Genomic DNA, 22655 nt, shown 5'->3' with positions numbered 1-22655 from the left:
GGGACAATGTGGCCGCTGTCAGACCGACGTCAACAGTTATCGGATGTGACGTCACTGGGTATTGTCCGACAACTTCGGCTAGGGTGCAACTTCCTTGTTCTGTATTATTATGTCTTTAAGGAAAAAATCTGGGTTATTTTTAAGTATATCGTAAAATACAGATTATGATGTCCAGGATAGAGCGAAGTGGAGTAGAAAGACTGATTGAAAAAGCATAATATGAGAGAGACAGAGAAGGGGAAGGTGAATTAGTGTCATACTGATGGACACAGGTCTCCTTTCGTAATGAAAGAAGAATTGAGCTTAATGTTACTGTTACTGGTTTAATACAAGGTAGGGACTATGTATTTCTTCAACAATTGTTTTAAAACCATCAGGCGTGTGAGGTTTCCTCACGGTATTATCCTTTACCGTGCAATTGATAATTATATTTTAAATCCCATATATTATATTTACTATTACTATTTTATAAATGTGAAAGTGTGTGTATATTTCTCATTCTTAATGATGAAAACGGTTGCACCTGGAAGTTGACTAGTTGCCAGGGGAAGGACATAATACTTTTGAAATGTTAAAATTACAAATTAGCTTGCAATGCATGTAGTATTTAAGTAAAAAACAATGACCCAGAAACCTATTTCGAATTTGCTACATCGGCTTACTGTCAGTCACCTGGACTACAAACTTTAAAGCTAAATTAGTTCACAAACGTCCAGGTCTACAAATCCGGGAGCCAGTGGGACAGCTACTGCGGTTAGGCTATCTATCCCTCGAGTGTCCGACGATTATAACTCGAGACAGGTAGACGAGTGGATCTGAGGGATTGTAATTGTATCGAGATTGTTTTGAACAGTTAGTAGTTTTGTTGAGACATAAAAATAATGTGTGCAAGATTTGAGTTGAATGGATGTTCAAAAATATGTAGTCATCTTCTTATCGTCATCGTCGTCATCTTTTATAATTTTCAGTTCCAGGAAAGGATACGAGTATCATTAATTTGACATGTTACTGCATAAAATACTAATATATACATAATATATTATATACTTTTAAACTTTTTTTAAATAATTAGTCTGCCTGGGACCACGGCGAGTGCAACCTGCGCCGAAACGTTAGGCATTTTAAGGTAAAATGCGTGTTCGCGTTAATTCCCGTATTCTATTATACATTAAACATGCAACGCGAGAGTTTAAAAGTTATGATATTATATACTATTAACTTTTCCGAATTGGGATGAACAACTCGCTCCTACTTTGCTCAATCAAAAAAGAAACTGAGAACCTTTATGTTAGCAATAATACGCATTTCTGCTTGGCTCTTTACTTTACTTACTATAGCTATTATATTACCAATACTTGTTAAGCTTTGGCTTTTAAAATGTTGTAGACAGTGGTGTGATAAATATGTTAAATACGCCTATCTTTTACATAATTTTACAAAAAATAACCCAAAGACCTCATCATTGATCCTAGCATACACTGCGTCCCCAAAAATAATCTAAAACAATAAATACAAATAAAACCTCCACATTTTTTCATTTCAAAACCATAAAAAGTCCTAAATAATCACAAACAATACACTTTCCCACATAAATCTAAATGACATCGCTACAAAAGTGAATCCACAAAACTAACAATGAACAAAGGGTGACAGAGGGCGCCACTGTCCACCCGCGTCAAACGTGACGTCATACAAACATGGCCGCCGGTTCAGGGTTTAAACCTGAAGGGAGTTGCATTTTGTTTAGTTTGGAGTTCTATTTATAGTATGGGAAAATAAATTTTAGATAAAATTCAAATGGAGCCCTTACTACTATAGTGAATAAAATCCTCTCGCCGTGGCTGTCTGTTGACGATAAACTCAGTTTACGGAACGGATTTTTATGCTGTTTTCGCTATTAGATATAGTGAAAGTCAAGAACGGTTGTGGTGTATGATTTATTAAAATATCCACCCAATCCACTTTTGATCCTTAATCTTCAGTTATAAAAACTTTGATTTTAATAAAAAATACTACATTTGCTTTGTCATTACGGAAAGACTTAATAATATTCGTATCTATGTTTCATCCGGAACTTTAATACCAATTTGTCAAAGCAATAACATTTTTTTCGATATCAAACTAGCTGTATTTAACCAGAATTTATTTCAACACTCTTTAAACCTAACACAGTCCAATCACGCATTTCCAATCTAAAAATCACGCTTTTTATTTAGATACCAAAGTCCAGTTACCGGGAAATGTAAAAAACAAAAATCCGTACCGAAAAAAATATTTGGAAATGTATTTACAATGAATCCACAAAATTTCCTTGCGTCGAGTTTTGAATAAATATAAAAATACGCGAATTTTTCCCATCGTATTGTGTTTTTAGAAATAATATGTATTTTTGAGCTGTCGTTGTATGAAAATGCTCAGCTGCGTTTGTTTGGTATTAATCAGTTGTTTTGTTGTTATTTTTAAAGGGAGTTAGGAAATTACTGGCAGGTATTTCAATGCATGTAGGCCTAAAAATTTGTTGACTATATTAAATACTTATGAATTAAGAAGTTAATTACGAAGTTTACGAAATAAAGGATATTTTGCATTTGAAAAGGCTGAAAGATGCACCCGAGGTCTACTACGCTTTGAGGTCTAGAAAATAGACTTTATGACGGTCAAGACACTTGAATGACCACACACTAGAATGAGTTGACAAGAGGCCTTTGACCAGCTGGCGAAATATGATAACTAAGGCAGTAAAGAAAATTATCGGACAAATAAATGATATTTTTCTCAAATACAATCTAAAGCCTGGACATATTAAGTATTACACTCAGTTATAAGCAATTAAAATGCAATGATAATAATCATTTTTTGTCTCAATAAAGTACTAAATTAATAACCGAAATAACTTTCAAAGTCATCACGGTCACCCATCCAATGTCAAACCTTTGCAACAACCGCTTAACCTTGTCGAATTTCCAATATTACAAAGACAAGTGTGTCTGCGCTGTCTATAACAGTATTTAATTAATTAATTGTTCATTTCACCTGCGGCTGGAGGTCGTGTAAGACAAACTACAGCCTCTTTGTATTGTCAAGGAGATAATCGATATTGTATTGATAATAATGTATTTGTATTACAATTAAACCATTACTGTTGCAAATGACTTACAATGTTACATATTATTTGGGTTCTATTAAATAATGTATTTGTGGTTTTTACTCTAGTGAAGGTAACTTCAATTTGACATGTGTGTTTGTTAAGTCTTGGGTTCGATAAAGGGTAAGTAGTATTTTGTTGCTGGGTTTCATTAAACATGCTCGGTAAAAAGACAAGAAATAACTCTTGTGTTAAACTCAATGGTTTATATTTTCGTTATTCGGTTTCTTTGCATAAAACTCTATATATTTAAAATTTAATTAAACTGACTGAACTAAATTCATGAAGAGAACGTAACAATATGAAACAGTTTTTTTTACATCGGCTTATAAAAAAAATAATTTTAAAATCCGTTTTAAATTTTCATCCAATTATAAAACTACCTGTACAAGTTTTGCTAACTACGAGTAATTGGGAACATCTAATCAGATACTTATACTGCCATTAGTCTTTAAAAAAGTATTATCTTTTTTAAACAAAGAAATATCTAGATTTTCACCAAAGTTAGTAAAAGAGACAAAGTGACAAACAGTACACAGTACCGTTGAACAAATTCGATTTGCACTCGACGTCTATCCGGGGCCACTCTGAGGTCGGCCAGGGGACTGTTCGGCGTCAGCCAGGGTACTGTCTGACTCCGGGCTGGGGACTGTCCGGCTCCGTGACGATATCCGCGACGGAAGCGAGATAACTCAGTTATATTGTAAAGTGATTTTTAATGAGTTTTATGAACAATGGTGAATGGTAATGGCCGTAATATGTTGCGGTTTTTTATCTGATGGGTATTTTTTGTGGACATTAAAGGTGGACTTTTTAGATTACAAGGTAACGATAACTTGTAAAGTGTAAAGGATTTAGAAACATGTTGTATGTTTGGTTCCAGGTTGAATAGTATGAAATCTACAACATGCTTGTTGAAATCCTGATTAATTGGCTGACGTATTTTTGGTGATTAAAATGGCTTTTAACGAAACTGAATCGGAGTGCCTTAATACAAGATTATAGGTATTTTTAGTAGGTAATCCCAGTTTAATTAAGGATATTCGTAACAAATACGAACACGACACTTAATTAAACTAAAAATTAAACGAATTAAGTACACATGTCTCTACTTGGATCCGAATTTAATCTTCCCTTTATTATAATAAAACAATTTGACCTCTTTTCCAACGAAATTTATCAACATAAAAAATACTAGAAGACTAAAAGAATAAGAAAAACGCTAATGATCTCAAAAACTACTAAACTTTAAATGTTGAGAAAGTTTTACATTCCAACCCTATAACGCTAAGCGGTTTTAAATTGAAACGCCGACGCAATTTTAATACTCGTTTTTGAGTCCAAAGTAGTTCATTGTCATTCGCGGTCCGTCCACGTCCCGCCCTGAATATTTAAATACAAGTTACAGTTAATTCGTGGAACAATTTTCTGTATTCGTTTCTGTCACTTTGTTGATTAATAGTCGAAAAAGAACATTTTTTTTTCTAGTAGACCAGAGTGTATTATGTATCTCAGTTGACAAGTATACGTCAATTTAATGGTCACTGGTAAGTACATTGCTGCTTTGATGTAACGTGTTATACACTAAAATCTAAGTGGGAAGTCAATGTACAGAATAGTTGTTATGAAATAGTTGTCAACTGAGATACATAATAGTACCCAGTGCGGTTTTACTGGCAAATAAAGTTTCTCACCCTATTACAACTGTCTAATCCAGGTAAATTGAAATCTGAAAGTCTGAAACTTCTTTTTAAACAAAAAGATAGCTATTATTATTATTAACTATTATCACTACAAAAAATGCCGAAAAGATAGACTTCAGTAAATTGTAAGCATGATGATAATATGAACTTGTTATTGTAATCTAACATATCAATAGTGTTCCTTTGTAATAACCGCAGTGTAAAATAACGAAGAAGCCTCAAATGAAATTGAAAAAACCTCACACCAAAACTCAAAATTCCTGGAAAATAAAATCAGAAATTTTAGGAAATGCTCACTAAATCTGAATGAGATATGAAACTTTTTATCTGCGAAGGCGAGTACGTAAGTTTGGACATAAATCGTGACCGCATTTAATTTGAGACCGGCCAAGTATCGCATCAGAGCCGCGCAAATATTTCAGTCGACCCGAATCACTGTTTTTATCAAAAATCCAATTTTGTAGTATCTCGTATCGAGAGGAATTTGGTAGGAACGAACCCTTTGCGGCTATTAAAAAACGCGGCAATATATTATGTTTTTATCTTTGCGTCATCGGGGCCGTTCCGACCCTCGTCGCGTTTCATGGTTATATCGTTTTATTGTGCTCTCATTGTTAATTGAGTTCGATCATTGTGAGTACTAACGGATCAATCGATGTTGATTTGAGGGTGTTGGGTTATTATGATGTCTGTTTTTTTATTTGTTGAGAGAATTTATGCGAAGTGTATAAGGGATGTAATATGTGAAAAGCCTTTTAATAAAATGTATTTGGGGAAATTAGAATTGTCATTTTCATGTCAAAGGAAAGAATTTAGATAAGATTTTTGTCTAGCCATTTTGGGACACACAAAGCCGAACCCGAACCAACCGACCAAAAAAGTGCTTCAGTTGTACAAAAGTTATTTTTATGCCAAAAACATTGTAGACTTCTACATCTACTTCTAAACTATTCTATAGTTGTACTTGACAATAAATTTCAATTACAACATCATAAACAACAGTAACTCTTCTCTTTTAATTAACAATCCAGTAATTTCACTTTGCACAATTCATTTTCAGTAAAAACATCCTTCGTAAAGCATAAAACACCCAACTTTTAATCCTTGCAAAAAGTCATCTCGAAAAACGAGTCGGCAAATTATTTAAACTCACAGACGACGCAAATTAGCCGTACAATGTCACGAAATGAACCAACTGGCAATCGAGTCTTGCCTCCAGGGGACTGAGTTACATCGGCGGAACAAAAAGTGTGTAGGAAATAAAACAAATGAAGCTACTATAATCATATTTCGCTCGTCACTCTATGATACTCGGAAGCGAGGAGAGAATTTTTTTGCTTTATATTAGCTTGTACCAGTGGCTCACCGGAGGTCTTTTTTTTAAGTAGCCTATTTTTATAGAGTATAATCCATCCCTTTTTTCAGATTGGTTCAGCAGTTATGAGGTGTTGGACTATTTAACTGAATTTTATTTTTAAGGGTAGAATGTGTACATTTTGCTTGGACTCGTAACCGGCGGTCCTGTATGACAAGATGTATGGATGTGAATGAGGCACGGGAAGTTTGTAAGGATCGTCCCAAGTGGCGTTCTTTGGTCCCTGCTAACTCCTATTGAAAAAGGGTGTGTTTTTATTACATTCATGGAAAAGATTTTGGAAAATTAAATACATCTCATGTCCAATGAAATTTCTCTTTAGTGTGCAAACTTCTTTTCTTGCATACCAATCTATTACACCAATATCACTTTAAAGAATGCTAAAAATCTCGCCTCCGTTCCGCGTCAACGTACCGTGGCCATTACGCCGGTAATACGGGCGGGGCAGTCCCACCGGGCCGCAGCCATTAGCAACCACGTTAAGCATTTAATTTTTATACAAATTACTTGCAAATTAAAATGGAGGTTCTCAAAATCTCCGCGAAACAATTTGACTGAAGCATAAAAAGTTTTTTTCAATTAATAGAAATTGCGGGCCGTGAATGGATTCCGATGATTTGGTTAATTTCCCCGATAATTGGCGCGAGTTTTGCCAAACTCAAATATTAATTTATTCGTACCAATTTCTGTGATTTGACGCAAATTGCGAGTTCGCTTTTTGTTATTTTGAATTGTTGATGTTCATTTGAATTTTAATGTGCAAGACATTATGAGTTTCGGATGTATTTCCTCGTATATACTTAAGTATTTAATATTCTAATAGATGTTGTGATATTTCTGGGAACTGGAGTTATTTTGTAATAATTATTAACATATAAATGAGCTGTGGAATAGCCTGTATAATGTACAGGCTGATGATAAAATACATAATAATAAGACGTCTCGTTAATAAGAAACTTTGCTCTGACTAGTCTTACGAACTAGGACGACTTGTCTGAATAAATAAATATAAATATAATGAATATGAAAAAGGTAATTATTTATTTGGTTTACATATTTTTCGAAAAGAATCCATACTAATATTTATCATTAATCCAAAAGATTTCTGTGTAAGAATTAAGAACCTATGCCTATTGTTTTATTTCTTTGATGGTGCTGATCTCTGCCACTGCAAATCAGAAGTGAACTTATCTTGTCTTTGTATATAATAGCCGAATTAATAAAAAAAATGATATAAATCTCACAAAACATTACTATTTACGGAAAGAAAAGAGTTTTTTTTAATTTAAATGAATATTTCTCAATTGTAGAGTTTCGTAACGTGCCTGGTATATGGCATTAGGCTCGTTCTCTATTTATTACATGTGAGTAACATTGTAAATGGCGAAAGATGGACGTGTTACACACACCTTCGGGTCTAAAAGGCGTGATATTATGTATGTATTTAGAACAGATACTCGTGTTCATCACTTCACGTCTTAGATGAGAATCAAACTCAAGTCACAGTAGAAGCACAAAACATACATATCTAAATTTATAACTACCAATACCCTAAAATCCTATCTTCATTACAAACTCCATTGCGTAATATCGCGTCATTTCGTTACGGGGTGTAATCACAGAGCATTGATTGGCTTCAGCTGTGATTACCTTGTACGCTACCTGAGACGCTGTGGCTCGCAGCGTACATACAAATGAATGTCACTTCCAGTGTTGAGGTGTGTTTGTCTGTTTGTGAGGAATAAAGTCTTAGATATAGTTAGTTGCGCATAATAATTGGTAAACGATTTGTAGGTTAAGCAAATTTAGTAAACGCATGCCATAGATGGGTGTGCTAAGTGGTCTTGAGGTCTGTGTTGGCCAGTGTGGTAGACTCAAGGCCTAACCCCTTCTCAGTTCGGAAAGAGACCCTTGCCATGGTGTAAAAAACATGTGTATTTAGAAGTATATAAGTGTGTTTATCAGCTATTTGGTTACCATAGTATAAGCTCTGCTTAGTTTGGAATCAAATGCCTGTGTGTAAGTTGTGCAACGATATTTAGTTATCTATCTTTATATACTTTCATAACTCTTATCTTATATAGCACACGTTTATTTATATGACTAGCAGTACAGACTGTAGTCGCTACCTAGCAACAAGAACTTAAGCTTAATATTATATTACTACTATATCCAAACATATACTATACTCAATACTAACTGCACTTCAAAACCAGTTACATGCCTGCATTATCTAGTAATACCATAAAGATTTACAAGCGAAGTCGCGGCATAAAGTCGTATGTAACGACTAGAAGTTACGCGGTAACAGTGAACGATAGGTGTTATCTAAACCGATACTGATAACGGTAACGTTTGTATTACTTCTACTATGGAATACGTAAATATAGAAATATTTGTAGTTTATAGAAGTATAAGCATTAACCCCCGGTTTCAGAGAACATTTAACGGTAGTTTATCTATTCAATAGCGTTTTGTTATGTGAGTTTTAACGCTATTGAATAGATAAACTACCGCTAAATGTACCTCAGAAACCGGGGGTAAGAAAACAAAAGTTGTAAATATTTTTTCATTAATTATGATCGAAATGATGGTTATCTAAGTTGAGAATAGGAATTTGAAACCTTGGTAAAGATAAAATGATTGAAACTTAATTTAGTAAGTTATGTTGGTTTAGAATAAAACAGGTTGGATAGCTGTAGGTATACTTATATATTAGGTGAAATTATGGTGAGTCGTTGACACGACAGAAGAAGGAGAAGAATCCCTGAAATAAAGTTAAATCAAAGATTATTTATCCATAGATTAATAATAAACGATATATGGTACACACACTCCTGGACGCCAGAAAAAAAAACTCTCTATTATTCATGATTTTAATTTCTTGGTATATTGGGGGTGTGTACATGTCTAAAATATGCTTTTTATATGTATATTTTGTAATATATGTAGGTATGACGTTGGCATCCAGGAGGTTAACATACCAAATAATTAATGGATGTATGTAGCAGATTTTGTAAATAATTTAATTTTGTCAGTAACATTTTTTTTTGCATTACAAACTGAATGAACAAATTAGAATTGCATAAATAATAATATAAATTGTAAACAAACTTATTTGTTCCTCGTTTAGTTTTCAGTACAATAAGTCTTAAGTTTCAGTGCACATGTTGTATTTCAGTGTTTCTCATGATTACGTCGTTATAATGTTCTGTTTGCTTAGTGTTTGTAAGCTGCCTGAGTTTAGGGTGCGGTGTGAGTGATCGCGGGTCCCGAGCTAATGTGGAAATAAACCAACATACGTACTTGCTGAGCAGTGATAACAGTGGTTGAAGCTGCAACTCCCACGTAAGTGGTCTAGGGTTCGCACCCGTTGCACCATACTAATGACTTTTTAAAATATGTTAGATATAATTATCACTGGTTTCAACGGTGAAGAAAAACATCGTGATGTAACCTGAGAGTGCTTTAGAACAATTTTTGAAATTATCCGGAATCTCCGACCCGTACTTGGCCAGCATGGTGTGGTAATCGGACATTAATGGATATTTTTCTTTAATGGGAGACAGACAGATTGTTAGAGATCTCTTACTGGAATATACAGTTGTAAAGAATATATACATAAAGTCCAGTCTTGTTTTCTTCAAATAAAACAAATTAAAATGCACCTAATCCATGCTCTATCACTGCGGCTCTACGGTAGAGTCCACAGCGCAGATTGTCAGCTGTTACAGCTATTCATCCATTATGTATAGACTCTACACAGACAATTACGTCTCTACGTACACGCTAGAGATGTTATTACGAGCTCTACCAGACCGTTTGCAAAGGTTTCCTCTAGTAATTTAGGGTACTGATATTTGTTTGTATGTTTGTTAAGTTAGCAAAACTGTAGGAAGTACTCCGGTATGGTTATAGGTTTGAAATAAGTGAATAATGCTTGATATATTTTTCGTATATGTATTTTTCCAATGTCAAATTATTAATTTGACATGTCACTTTCATAATTTAGCTGTGGTTTTCTACGGGTCCACACTACATAAATGCAAGCTAAGGAGAAGTAACGAAAAAAAATTGCTATAGAAAATTATCTTAAAATTTCTCAGTAGACTATCTTAACTTAAAAAAAATGCTACCCAGAGTAAGAAATTGGTGTAATTATTGTGTGAACTTATAGAAATAATAATCATGTTTTATTTTTCTTTTCAGGTAAGCACCATACTTCAAGAAAGTAGTATTTTAGGAATATCAAAGAATAATTTTATAACAAGTAAGTCATATTTTTATTGTTATACCAACTTCTGGCATATTTTCTTCAGATAAAAATATACCATCATACTTAAAATGACATAACCAATAAATATTACACAAAAATAAATGCGATGAAACAACAATACACCACTATTAATTTCAACAAAAAACATCTCAACACAAAAACATAACAACAAAACACGTCAACAAAAAACAAGATTAATAGCCACACTACACAAAAAACATTTACCATAAAACATCCAGTTCTTTAGCATTATAATAAATAATTCTAGACTTCAACTCTTTAGGCATAAAAGGCGAAACTATTAAGAACTTGGCCTATATTTTTCCGAAACATTTTCCCCCTTACATATTACCCATTGTTAGAATTTATATGCGAACTGTATATTCATATTACGAGTGTATGAGATTTCATCCGATTATACGGAGAGGTGGAGTCGTCTTTACTGAAATGTTGTTGAAGAGAACTGAAAATGTTTTGTGTCAACACTTTAGCAAAACATTAAACATTATTGCCGTAAATAATAATATTGTTAAAAAATATATTTAAAAATGTAATATATTTTTATAAAAATTACGATAAAAGGGAATCATCGGAAATATTAAGTTAATACACTTTCCTCGAACGAAAAAGCAGTAATTGCAGTTCAGTTACCTATAATGGAATAACAAGACTAAAAATATTTTTTTTAACAAGCAGATATGCGGCGCTCATAGCCAGTTAAACTCACTGGTGAATGCAACTGGAACAATCTGTAAACAACCAGGGGGTTATACCACCTTTGACACGGTCATTTCAAAGATGGATGACCACGTAGTGGTAATTAAACTGAGCGTTTTCGTGCTTCGGAAGACACTTTAAAAGACAGTTCACGTTGTTGTTGTTACTTAAGATACAGTCGTTAAGTCATTTAGGCAACTCCGACACCGATTTCACCAATAACCATGTGAAAATAAATAAATACGTTTTAAACATTGATATCTTCAAGAATAACAGACAACATTGATCAAACATTTTTTTAATAAAAATTTAAAAACAAAAAATGTTTCAATGTTTTTGTTTTATGTTTTTCTCGCTAATACTCGTGACAGTTTCCGAACATGTTGAGAGTCCGTCCATATCAGTTAGGAGAGCTGCCAGATATTACGTACCGCGTAAATAAACACAGCGGAACCGGCCTGCTACCAACACTTAATAATAAATTCCATTTTGGTGAGTTGGTCTAATGTATGAACTTAAAGCGGGTGAAGTATATGGGTCAATTAGCTCGCCCTTTGTAAGATTTTTTTGACCAGTAATCTATCCGTATGAAAAAAAAACTTTATTTTTTGGGAAAAATTTCATGATTTTATATTTGTTTATTACCATTACAGGCAAATGTAGCTAGATTTGATTAAAATAAGCCGTTTCTGTGTTTTTGGGTTACAAATAAAGAAACTTTCGTCGAATAAATTTGTGAGTTAAAATAAAAATTGAAGATTCATACCTATCACATTAATGCCTTTAAATATGATTTAATGGAACACAGTTCCCAGAATAAAAGGTACTGCTTCTCAGTAAATTATTTCCGAATAATTTAAATGCCTTTGCAAAATTATGCATAAAATAATCATAATTATCATGAATATCTCGATAAACGATAAATTACAACTTTCAAGAATTCCTTTTTACTATCAATCGTATAGTCGTATTTTATTACGAATTCATTAAAGTTTAATTTGTGGAATTTCAATAATTTATTTGCATAATAATATCAGTGATATACTTCATATTATTGCAATGAAAAACTTGCCTGCGCTGCACGAGGCCCGTTGTAATTTTGTCGCTTTTTATGGGTTGATTTTTGGAAAAAAATCCACCTTATGGTTTTTTAACTTTTCGTAACTTCCTACATTTTTGTTTATTTAAGCTTTACATAATTAAAATCACGCCTTTGACGCGACAAAGCGGTAGGTAGAGACAAGAAATTTACAAAATTGCGTCAATTTTGAATACTTATAATAAAAAATTACATTATTTCAATTCTGATCAACAGAAAATAGTTTCCTCTGTTACATTTCGCGTCTCTCATTTGCATGTTGGTTGTCGCCGTCATAAAATTTATGTTCACTACGAGAGTTCATTTTTTTAAATAATAATATTTCCAAGTTAAGCTCAAATCTTGGCAAGGTTCTCGCTATAGCTCATACATTGCACCGCACCCGGATTTGGTCGGCTGCCAACCGACTAGTGTGAACCGACTTTGTCTGAGAAAAACTCGATTTGTGTCTCATATAATGACCAAAACGAATTGTTATAGTTTTTTTGTTGCCCCCATTTCTCCCTTCGTAGCATTTCGTAGAGCTCTACGTCGTAGACGTGCTACACTGTAGATGCTATGGCGTAGAGTTTCATGTCGGTGTTTGATTTAGGATGTTTTTATTCGTTTTCGTTTAAACGGTGCAGTAATAAAGATTGTCACTGCACTTTTACCATTATATTATGAGTCAGTTTGATGATATCTGATGTTTAGAAATCTACTTGAGTCCTGTAAAGGGCCTCGATCAAAGAAGAGCCTGAAAGGAATCTACAAACGGTATGAAGGTTGATTTCCTTAAAATTTATTACCTTAACTAAACATGAAAATTAAATTTTAACAAATTTTCTAAACACCAAACATTCAAACAACATCAGAAATATTGATACAAGTTTGCTAGTGACGCAAGAATCTAAATAAATACAAGCAGTAAAAAAAACTTATTTTACAAGCTTTTTTATATATTCTAAAAAAGCGTGTAATTAATTTGTCCAGTGTGTCTTTGTCCTTAGCGCGAAGCCTCCCGTCGCTTAATTTACTTAAACAATTACCACGAATAATAATTGTATTACCTCGGGGCCAACTTTTACATTTATTTTTTTGTTTCTTTTTTAACTGTGTACCTTTTTAAATATGTTTTCTGTTACGCGCATATGTTATATACTTTGGAAAGGTGGAAAGGAATTGCTAATTTTGGCATGTAATTTTTGTGTTTTATGGACTTGCGTGAAACTTTTTTTTAAGCATAGCAGTCATTTAAATCTCTAAACTAGAATAGTAATTGCGAACAGTCTATTAATACAAAAAAGTTTACCATTTTTCATCACCCTTTTTAATTTTTCAAGGGTCGAAATTTGAAAATAAAAACAAGCCATGTTTGCCAAGTCTTACAAAACCTAAAGTAAACAAAATCAGCCCAATAGTTTAGCCTTAAAAGCGTAACGGACAGGTTGACAGACATATTTTCATCTACTTATAATATTTACTTGTATGTAGAGACTCGAATTCGTCTCTATTTCAACCAACAAACACAAATTCCCACTTTCGTGTTTAATTATAAGGTACAACACAAGCAAACCCTTGAATTATTACTAGTTACATAACTAAGCTTAATATATTCCTTTGTGTAGCGTTATTTTAACGTTATCTGCTATATGCTATCTCGTTATTTAACACTGCTATTTACACGAACGTTTTATTACGTGAATGTTATGGAAACGGGGAATGCTTTTATTTTCGTGTTTTTTTGTATGTATGTATTTGTATGGAAAACGGATATTGCGATTTGGATAAAGGTTTGACTTTTGTGTAATGTTTTTGTTTGTGAAGGAACAATGTTGAGCTGTTTGTCGATTTTGAAAGTTAGTATTTTATAGAGCGGAGAAGTAAGTAAATATCAGTTTTCATGCATTGGTATGGAAAATGAAATCTTTTAGCTACATTAAAATTTAACAATTTCAAACTATCGTAAACTATCGTTTTCTACCCATAATAGTTTTACACAATCAATGCGATTGAATATAATAATTTTCTGTATCTTTTTTAATAACGAACGTCACTTGTCACTTTTATCGTCACCTTTAAGTTTAATTTGAGTTTAAGACCTACAGCATTATAATTTAATATTTTGAGTTCTATTCGAAATGCAAAATGTCATTTTTATTTTAAGAGTTATAGATATTATACAAACTTATGAAAATTGTTTCAGCCATTTTTGTCAACCATCAACAATAACTAACGAACCTACTTTTTCAGTTTTTATAGTTATTTTTAATAATATGAAACTGTTTAATTAAAAAATCTTTTTGTCCCCTAAAGTGTTTTTAATATCCTTTTCTTCCGGAACACAGCTTTAATCGTACAGCTTCCTATTTCATCATATTTCGACAAAAACTAAAACTACTCTTATTACTTCAAAGGTATTCATCAAAACTGTTATGACGTACTAATTAATTAAATTAAACTTTTCACTTATATTTCTTTTGAAAACATATTATAAAGAATGTTTAGGCTGGAAATATATTTCATTTTACGAACAGTTTCACGTTTGGTACGGCGGCAGCTTAAAATTGAAAAATATTACAACATATAAATATGAAATGTAAAAGGTTTTAGTTTAGAATTATATGTTAGTAGCTTAGCGATGTAACTGCCGGTTATTTATTGGGATAGAAAATAGCGTATATACTACTTGTACATTGTACAGAGCCTTTGTGGCCCTTTTTAAAGCATTTGTGATATAAGGTACAAAACTTGTCCAAGAAAAACAAATTAATAAATGCGTCTAAAAATACTGCAATTTTTTTAAATAACTCTATGAAAAAGGCAAAACTATGGTTAAAAGACTAAATAATGTCTAAGAACGGATTCAGAATTGTGCACAACTAGCACTTGCCAATGATTCTGTTCAATTAAAACAATTTAATGACTTACATTCAAAACATCTGGCAAAAGCTGTAATTTTTATAGCCTATGTGTTATTTATTAATTATTAACTTCAGCACTTTTTCTTTAATTGTAAGTTTCATTGAAATCCAGGTAGTTTTTGCGGGAAAACGTAACAAACACACATTATCACAAACTTTCGTTTTTATACAATCACACCTTTTTCTGCGAGGGTGGGCTTGACCAAAGATTAATATAATATTAGTATCAAGTAAGATGGGTTTTGAATAACCGTCAACAAGTAAACATAAAAGCGATTAAAAACAAAAGGCCATAGAAACATAACAATGTAACAGTAATCGTACACAATCGTGAACCACCCGGAACTGTCCGGAAACATCCGGAAATATCCGGAACTTTGTCCGAATAATAACTCGTTAACGAATCTTAATTTCGTAATGAATTCCGCTACCGAATTGTTTCGACCGGGTTCCGCACTTAATTAAATTTAATTTGTAACTGCCTATTGATTTTGTCGAGTGGTTTTATTGGGGGGTTGAAAGTGGGGTGGTTTTTGTTCTACAGCTACATTGTATTAAACTAGTGAGCTTAAAATTATAATGTGACGAACAATCACTCATTATGTTGTTCGGGAATTTTGTTCACAAAAGTTTTCGGGTTGTTCAGTAATTATTTTTAGGTTATATACAACACTATAAAAGGGAATTTAATGGCTTGTTTTATTATTTTATGTGCATAATTTGGTTTGCCACTTATGGTTATAAAATTCAATTTAAAAGAACCTGCCAGTTATCCTTGCGTATCTGAATATAGCAACAAGTCGTTGTACAGAAGAAAAAAATATACAAGAGATATGAGCTGGGAGTACCGTATTCTTCTGATGTGTCTACAAACTTATCTGGCGGATATCGTAGCTTGGATTATTATGTTTCCAAAGTTACTACTGCATGAACACGACGTTTTTCCCGTCAAATCATTCGTTTGAGGAAAAGTGGTTCTAAAAACCTAACCAGTCTGTCCAAAAATTCTTCAACTTTTATGCCTTGTATAATGAGTACTTGTTCGTGTAAAAAACACAATGTTTTAATATTATTATGCCGTAATATTAATTATAACAGCTCTTAAACATTCCGACTGCGAGCGAGTTGAAGGAGTGAGGCGAGGTGCGATACTGAGCGACTACTTAGTTATTTATAGACTTAGTTTGTGATACATTGCAAGGAAATTGCAACTATTAGTATACTTACTTTGCCCCACTTTTGACACCAACCAATATCAGTTATCAGATGGACTTTTGAAAGCAGTTTTCGGCTACAAAATACCGTAACAAGGAGCTAGTGTCGATAATGTACCCTCATAGACTACAAATTCAATCTGAACTAATTCATAACAAATAAAACTGGTGCTTAACATTTCAACATGGAATGTATTAATCTGTTAACCTGATATGAATTACGGCATTAATATTGTCACATTTTGTTTAAAATTTGACAGTATCCGTAATTCCGAAATAGCTATTCAGGTCCTAAAAGTAATGTCTACACTGGCGATGTCAAAAGCAAATGCAAATAAATTATTTTAGCATAGAATTTCTTCTCTTTTCTCTATAGTTTCATGAAAATACATCCAGGAAATTAAATCTAAAGTCATCAAAATCTATTTCTAATACTAGTCTTCACAAATCGCTTGCCGCTTCCAATAGCACCAGCTACCAATGTTTCAAATAATTAACTGAAATATCCAAACACTCAGAGCTCGAGATCTGGCTAGAGGACTGCCGATACTCAACAAGATTATATTAAAATATTTCGTTACTAAGTTGCTGTTAATTTAGACCGAAGTTACTTTGAGTGCTGTTCGCTATTTTAGACATGCCTTCACGGTTTATGAAATATTGATATATTGAGTTATTTGAACCGTATTAGTACTTGGTTCTTTTACTTATATTTGAAGTGCAGTATTTTTGTTTCTATGTGCTGATTTCTAGGTCTACTAATTGTGTATAATAGGAAATAAACTCAATAAATCAAGTTACTTTCATTACGCTTACTTCGATAGCTGTGCAGACTGGCCACTTTATAAAATTAAGACATGTGTTTCAAGTTTGTACGCTCTTAAATCATCAAAACCTTGTAATTCGTATGTCTTTGTTAACAGATGAAACTCTTTACAATTTTTTGTATAATCATTAATCATCATTACCAAAATCCTAAAAAAAAACTTCGTTGATCTTTTAATCAAACTTAAGACTCTTGCAATCGATCACCAGTTACTAGCACTCAAAAAACACACATTTGTTAGACTAAAAACCAACGATTTTAAACAAAATTAAATGAATACTCGCAACAAGTCAAGCTCAAAGTTAGCTTTAGGGTTGTCAAACTGTCAGTAGACAACTCTGGAGCCGCAGCCCTGCAACTTTGGACACGGGTCACGGTGGGACAACAGAACAAGTCTCATGACAACTGACGTGTGGACTTTCGGCTTCAGTCAAACTCAAGTTTGTTAAATCAGTGGTTTATTTTGCTATTTACTTTTTCTTTTACCTGCAACTTTTTCTTTTATAGACTAATATACTGTAATCTCCTATTTAAGTTAAGAGTACAGTACCTCTGTATATCTATCTGTCACCGTTTTATGATTTACTTTTAAGTAGAGATACCTTAAGATTGTATGATTCGCATCTGTGGTGGTGGTGAAGGGCAGTTTGCTGTATGCATTTGACCGTAGCAAAACGTTGGTCTAAGCCAATTGAAGATAGTGCTTACTTGTTATAAAATGAGATTTATTAAATTTGTGCATTCATAAACATAAACACACCTAGTCTCCCTGAAGAACACTACTGAATATAATAAAATACATAAACTAAGGAATGCCATTCCTTTTATTGTAATATAAACCTCTTAACCCAATTTCCAAATCAAGTTAAAACCCCATTTCAACCCCAAACATTTTTCACCTCTTAAAGCTTTGCAACTCAAATACACCTTTTCAATCACAGTCAAATCAGTGGGTCAAAATTGGCATAGTTCACTTGAACCGGGTGTATTAAACAACTATTTGAACCTTTACACCGGATGAGGGCTTTGAGACCCGTATGAGGGGTTGAAAAGGGGTAATAATGGCAAAAACGTAGTCGGTTTGTGTGGAATTCTGATCCGTTTTAGCAAGATGGTTCTGTAATTGGTATAAGTGGTTTTGGAGTCCGTACTTGATGGATTGGATATCATCATATTATGTGAAACAATTTTGTATTTATTATTTATTATTAACAGTATTTAAAATATCGTATTGTAGATAGGATATTGTGTATTAGGTTTTACTTGTGCTTTTACTTTCTGATCCACGTAGTTGTACTTGCATTTAAAGTTCTATCGCCTATACGAGTCACTTAGTTTTAAAAGCTCTAAAATTACGAAATTTCATCAGAGTCGGTTCAGTGATTAATCTTGATTGTGTAACAGACAGATATTCACCGTAATAAAAAATAACAATCTAATTTTTATTAAAACTTTCAACCACAAATTATCCTCAAAATAATTTAACCTACTTAAAAAAGTTCTACACATGTAGCACAATAAACCAAATAACAAATGACTTACAATAAACCCTTTTGTACATCGACCAATTTTATTCGTGACAGCCCATCCCGGTGGAGTTCCCTTCAACAACCCTCGGGACTTGTAGCCCTGACGGCTATTTGTGACCCACAAACCGTGGTTAGGCCCTTACGTGCTTGAGGCTTATGATACATTGAGTGTTAGAAATGTTTTTTGTCGCTTTAGAAGTGTAATAAGTAAGATTTTAATATAATAATAAATAATCTATACTAATCTATATTTTAATATTATAAAGCTAAAGAGTTTGTTTGTTTGTTTGAACGCGCTAATCTCAGGAATTACTGGTCCGATATGAAAAATTATTTCAGTGTTAGATAGCCCATTTATCGAGGAAGGCTATAGGCTATATACCATCACGCTACGACCAAAAGGAGCAGAGAACCAGTGAAAAATGTTACAAAAACGGGGAAAATTATGACTCTCTTACGTGACGCAAGCGAAGTTGCGCGGGTCAGCTAGTTTTAATATAATTTTATTAAAGAAGTAAGTGACTGTGACGATTCAGTAAGTGACAACAGTCTGTTAGTACAATCTTAATTACTTAATTAAAAATAAACGCAAAGGTGTAACGACACACAAGTCGAACCCTCGATGCCGATTGTTAAGTGGCGGAAAGTTCAGAGCTACGATAAACGCTTATTTTGGTTGATATGTTAATTTTTAGACTTATGCAACAAGCGTATTGACTGTGTCGAATTCAATTTTTTTTTACATACGAATACTTCTGTCTAAGCCATCGTGTGTAACAGTCGTAATGTCTATTCAAAAGATATGGTATTGTTTACAGTACCTCGTTTTCTAACACTATCAACTACCGACAACCGGCTAGCTATCGAAATTTTGACACTTAGAATGTACTGCCAAAATATTTCCTACGACACCCGTCAGAGGCGCTGATCAGATTTTCATACAAAATTTCTCGATGACAGCTCGATTGTCGGTAGTCGATAGTAGTAGAGAATCGAGCTGCAGTATGTCTTACCCTAGAGTAATATATACATAGAGTGATATTAAATTAAAAATACCGCAAACATTTCAACGATACTTGACGCGCAATAAGTTGCATGAATTCAATTTTGTTTTACATTTAAACTGTGCGATTCTAATACTTCAATGTGAAATGAAATACGGATTCCCTGAATATTTACATGCGAGAAACAATTTTAGTATCGGTTTTCACTTATGTACAAACTTCTCAGAAACATATTGATGAAAGAAAGTGAGTGCAGCAATTAAGTTTTTATTGAGTAGATAGAGATGAACAGACATTATTCATTTCGTTTATCTAAAACGTAACTGGAAATATACTTCTTATATGTAGAAATCATTATCACTAGTTCCAACAGTGAAGGAAACGTCGTGACGCAACCTTGCATTCCTGAGAATCCTTTAATACAGTTCTTGAAGATAGGTAAAGTCCCTAAATTGCACCTGGCGGGCGTGGTGGACTGCAAGTCTAACCCCTCCCTCATTTTGGGAGGAGGCCCAGTCCAGCAATAGGCTAAATCATTTTTGGTATAATCAAAACCAAGCTTTATTAAAAGTCATTTAAAACTTATCAAAACGAAAACTAAATATAATAAACTACTTATTTCTCCTACAAAATAAACGCACAATATTCAACCACATTGTCATAAAGTCGTACTATTCCTTCACATCCCAACAAGTTATCACAAAACCATTCACGTTTACCCAATTGAAAAAAAACCAGCTACATTATAATAACATATACGCAAATACCGCAATAGTCCACGAAACGATCTCTTATCAGTGCCTTTCATTTAAAAATAAAACACCTTAACCATCTTTGAAAAGCTCGGATAGGCACCTTAAAGACTAAACCCTACAGAGAAAAATCAACCTTATGTTTGAAGTATTAAGGTGTATTTTCCAGTGTGGTGTTTCGTAGTATCGTTCTTCTTTACACATTTGAATTTGGTCCAATGAATATATACGGAATCTGTAGATAAGTAAAATGTCTTCAGAATGATATCGACGGTTCAAGTGTGTTTTTAACTTTGTTGCCAAGTTGTTCCGTTTGATGGCTTTTTTGATAATGTTGATGATATACGTTCAATGAAAGAGTTTTGGTAGAGTATTTTATATGAAATGTAAGTGATTTTTCATAGTACTGGAGTTTTTTTAGTTATGATAAAAATGTAGATGTATGTATTTGACGGTTTTTACATCGCGAAGGTCATTTTGCCATTACCACAGGACACGACGTAGGTTAGGTTTTCACACAAAAACTTATTTTTGTACTGAACAAATAGTTGTTTTAGATCTTGTTGCACTTTGAGTCTATAGCATTTTAGATTGTACAACAACTTAAATTAAGTTGGCCTTATCTCTAAACAAACAAAGGAAAGGATACAAACCGTTTTCCAATTATTTGCTATTTACAGATTTGAAAAGATAGGGAATCTTTTCAAATCTGTAATAAAATCAGCAAGGTACTAACAAAAACTTTTCTAAAAACCTGAATCCTAAAAACAATCCGAAACGAAATCCCTATTTCATCCACGATATCAGGTGAACGACACTAAACCGTTTTTCACATTCCATTGCGCGTCGCACACGGGCGTATAGGAATTCTTTCCTATTTTACGCTTACCTACATCCGCATGTTTTTGTACAGGCGAATCGATCGAAGAAGTCGCTCGGGTGGAAAAACGCTTGGTACACGCAACATTGAGTTGAGGTTGTTAAAAATACTATTGAAATGTTATATTGTTACGTTTGTTAGAACTTTGTGAGAAACAGTATTTTAGTTGCTGATTAAAAGGTCTTCACTTGAAAATGTTGCCAAATATTTATTATTTTTAAATGCTAGTATATTTAGATGTCCCGTTTTCGTAAATATTTGTATAAAATAGTCTGTTGTAAATTTGTAATACATAGTCTCTTTATTTATCTTTGTTACAAAATGTACTAAAAGTTTATTATTATTACCCACTTCACTAATTGGCGATTAATAAGCAGAGTGGGTTGTGTGGGTGTTAATCATTGTGATTACCTTAGTAATAAAATCATTAAGAAAATGTAAATATTTCAAGTGTAAAAGACCAAGAAGAAAGAAAAGTTAGTCAATAGCTACTAAGCTACTAATCTCTAAAACAAAAGTACTAAGGTTTTGAAGTACCTACGTAATATTACTTATTGTCAACTTATTTTCTCTGAGAGATATTGGACATTTTTTAAATGTTTTTAACCTCGAGAAAAACTAGATGAGACCATTGTCCAGCAATACTACAGTAAAACATTAAATATTTTTATCACCTTACACAGAAAGTAATACAATTTTATACTTCCGTCTTTAAAATAAGATGATATCCCGTGGTGGTTTCTTCCTTACTTTTAACGTAATGATGTTTTTAACGCCCCATTGATAACGGCTACAGCTTTTGAGAAAGCTTTTAATTTCTCTATGGAAGAGGGTCGTGTTTTGGCAGACAAAATGTTTTATAGGTTACCGGCTATAATATTAAAGTAAATGTGTGTTAAAACGATTGTGAAAGTTACTGCTGGTTAGGAATCTTAAAGGATGAAAAACGTTCTTAAGTGTATTGCTAAAAATACTAGAGTTCGAATATGCAGTCATGGACATTGGAGCTTGCATTGGTCGGATAGTCCAGCATAATAATATATCCAAGCATGCATATGCCTTTAGGATGGCAGTAGTGATCTACTCTCTCTATTGAGTTGTACGAAATGGATTATAGTGTATTCCTATGTATTGTACTTACATTTGGCTGCTAAGCAAATTGGTTTCAATGGCGCACACCAAATAGCCAGGACCCATTTTTACTAAGAACTAAATACTGTTGATAAAAAAAA

The 22655-nt window shown here is 33.1% G+C and overlaps 1 protein-coding gene across 1 annotated transcript in view; it reads left to right on the top strand.

The window, feature by feature from the left end:
* Positions 1-22655, top strand: part of LOC142983887 (uncharacterized) — a 223215-nt gene that overhangs the window by 57272 nt on the left and 143288 nt on the right. The window lies entirely within an intron of this gene.

The sequence above is a fragment of the Anticarsia gemmatalis genome, chromosome 25 (genome assembly GCF_050436995.1).
Source record: "Anticarsia gemmatalis isolate Benzon Research Colony breed Stoneville strain chromosome 25, ilAntGemm2 primary, whole genome shotgun sequence".
Classification (NCBI taxonomy): domain Eukaryota; kingdom Metazoa; phylum Arthropoda; class Insecta; order Lepidoptera; family Erebidae; genus Anticarsia; species Anticarsia gemmatalis.
The sequence above is the reverse complement of the archived record's forward strand: the minus strand, read 5'-3'. Positions and strand labels throughout refer to the sequence as shown.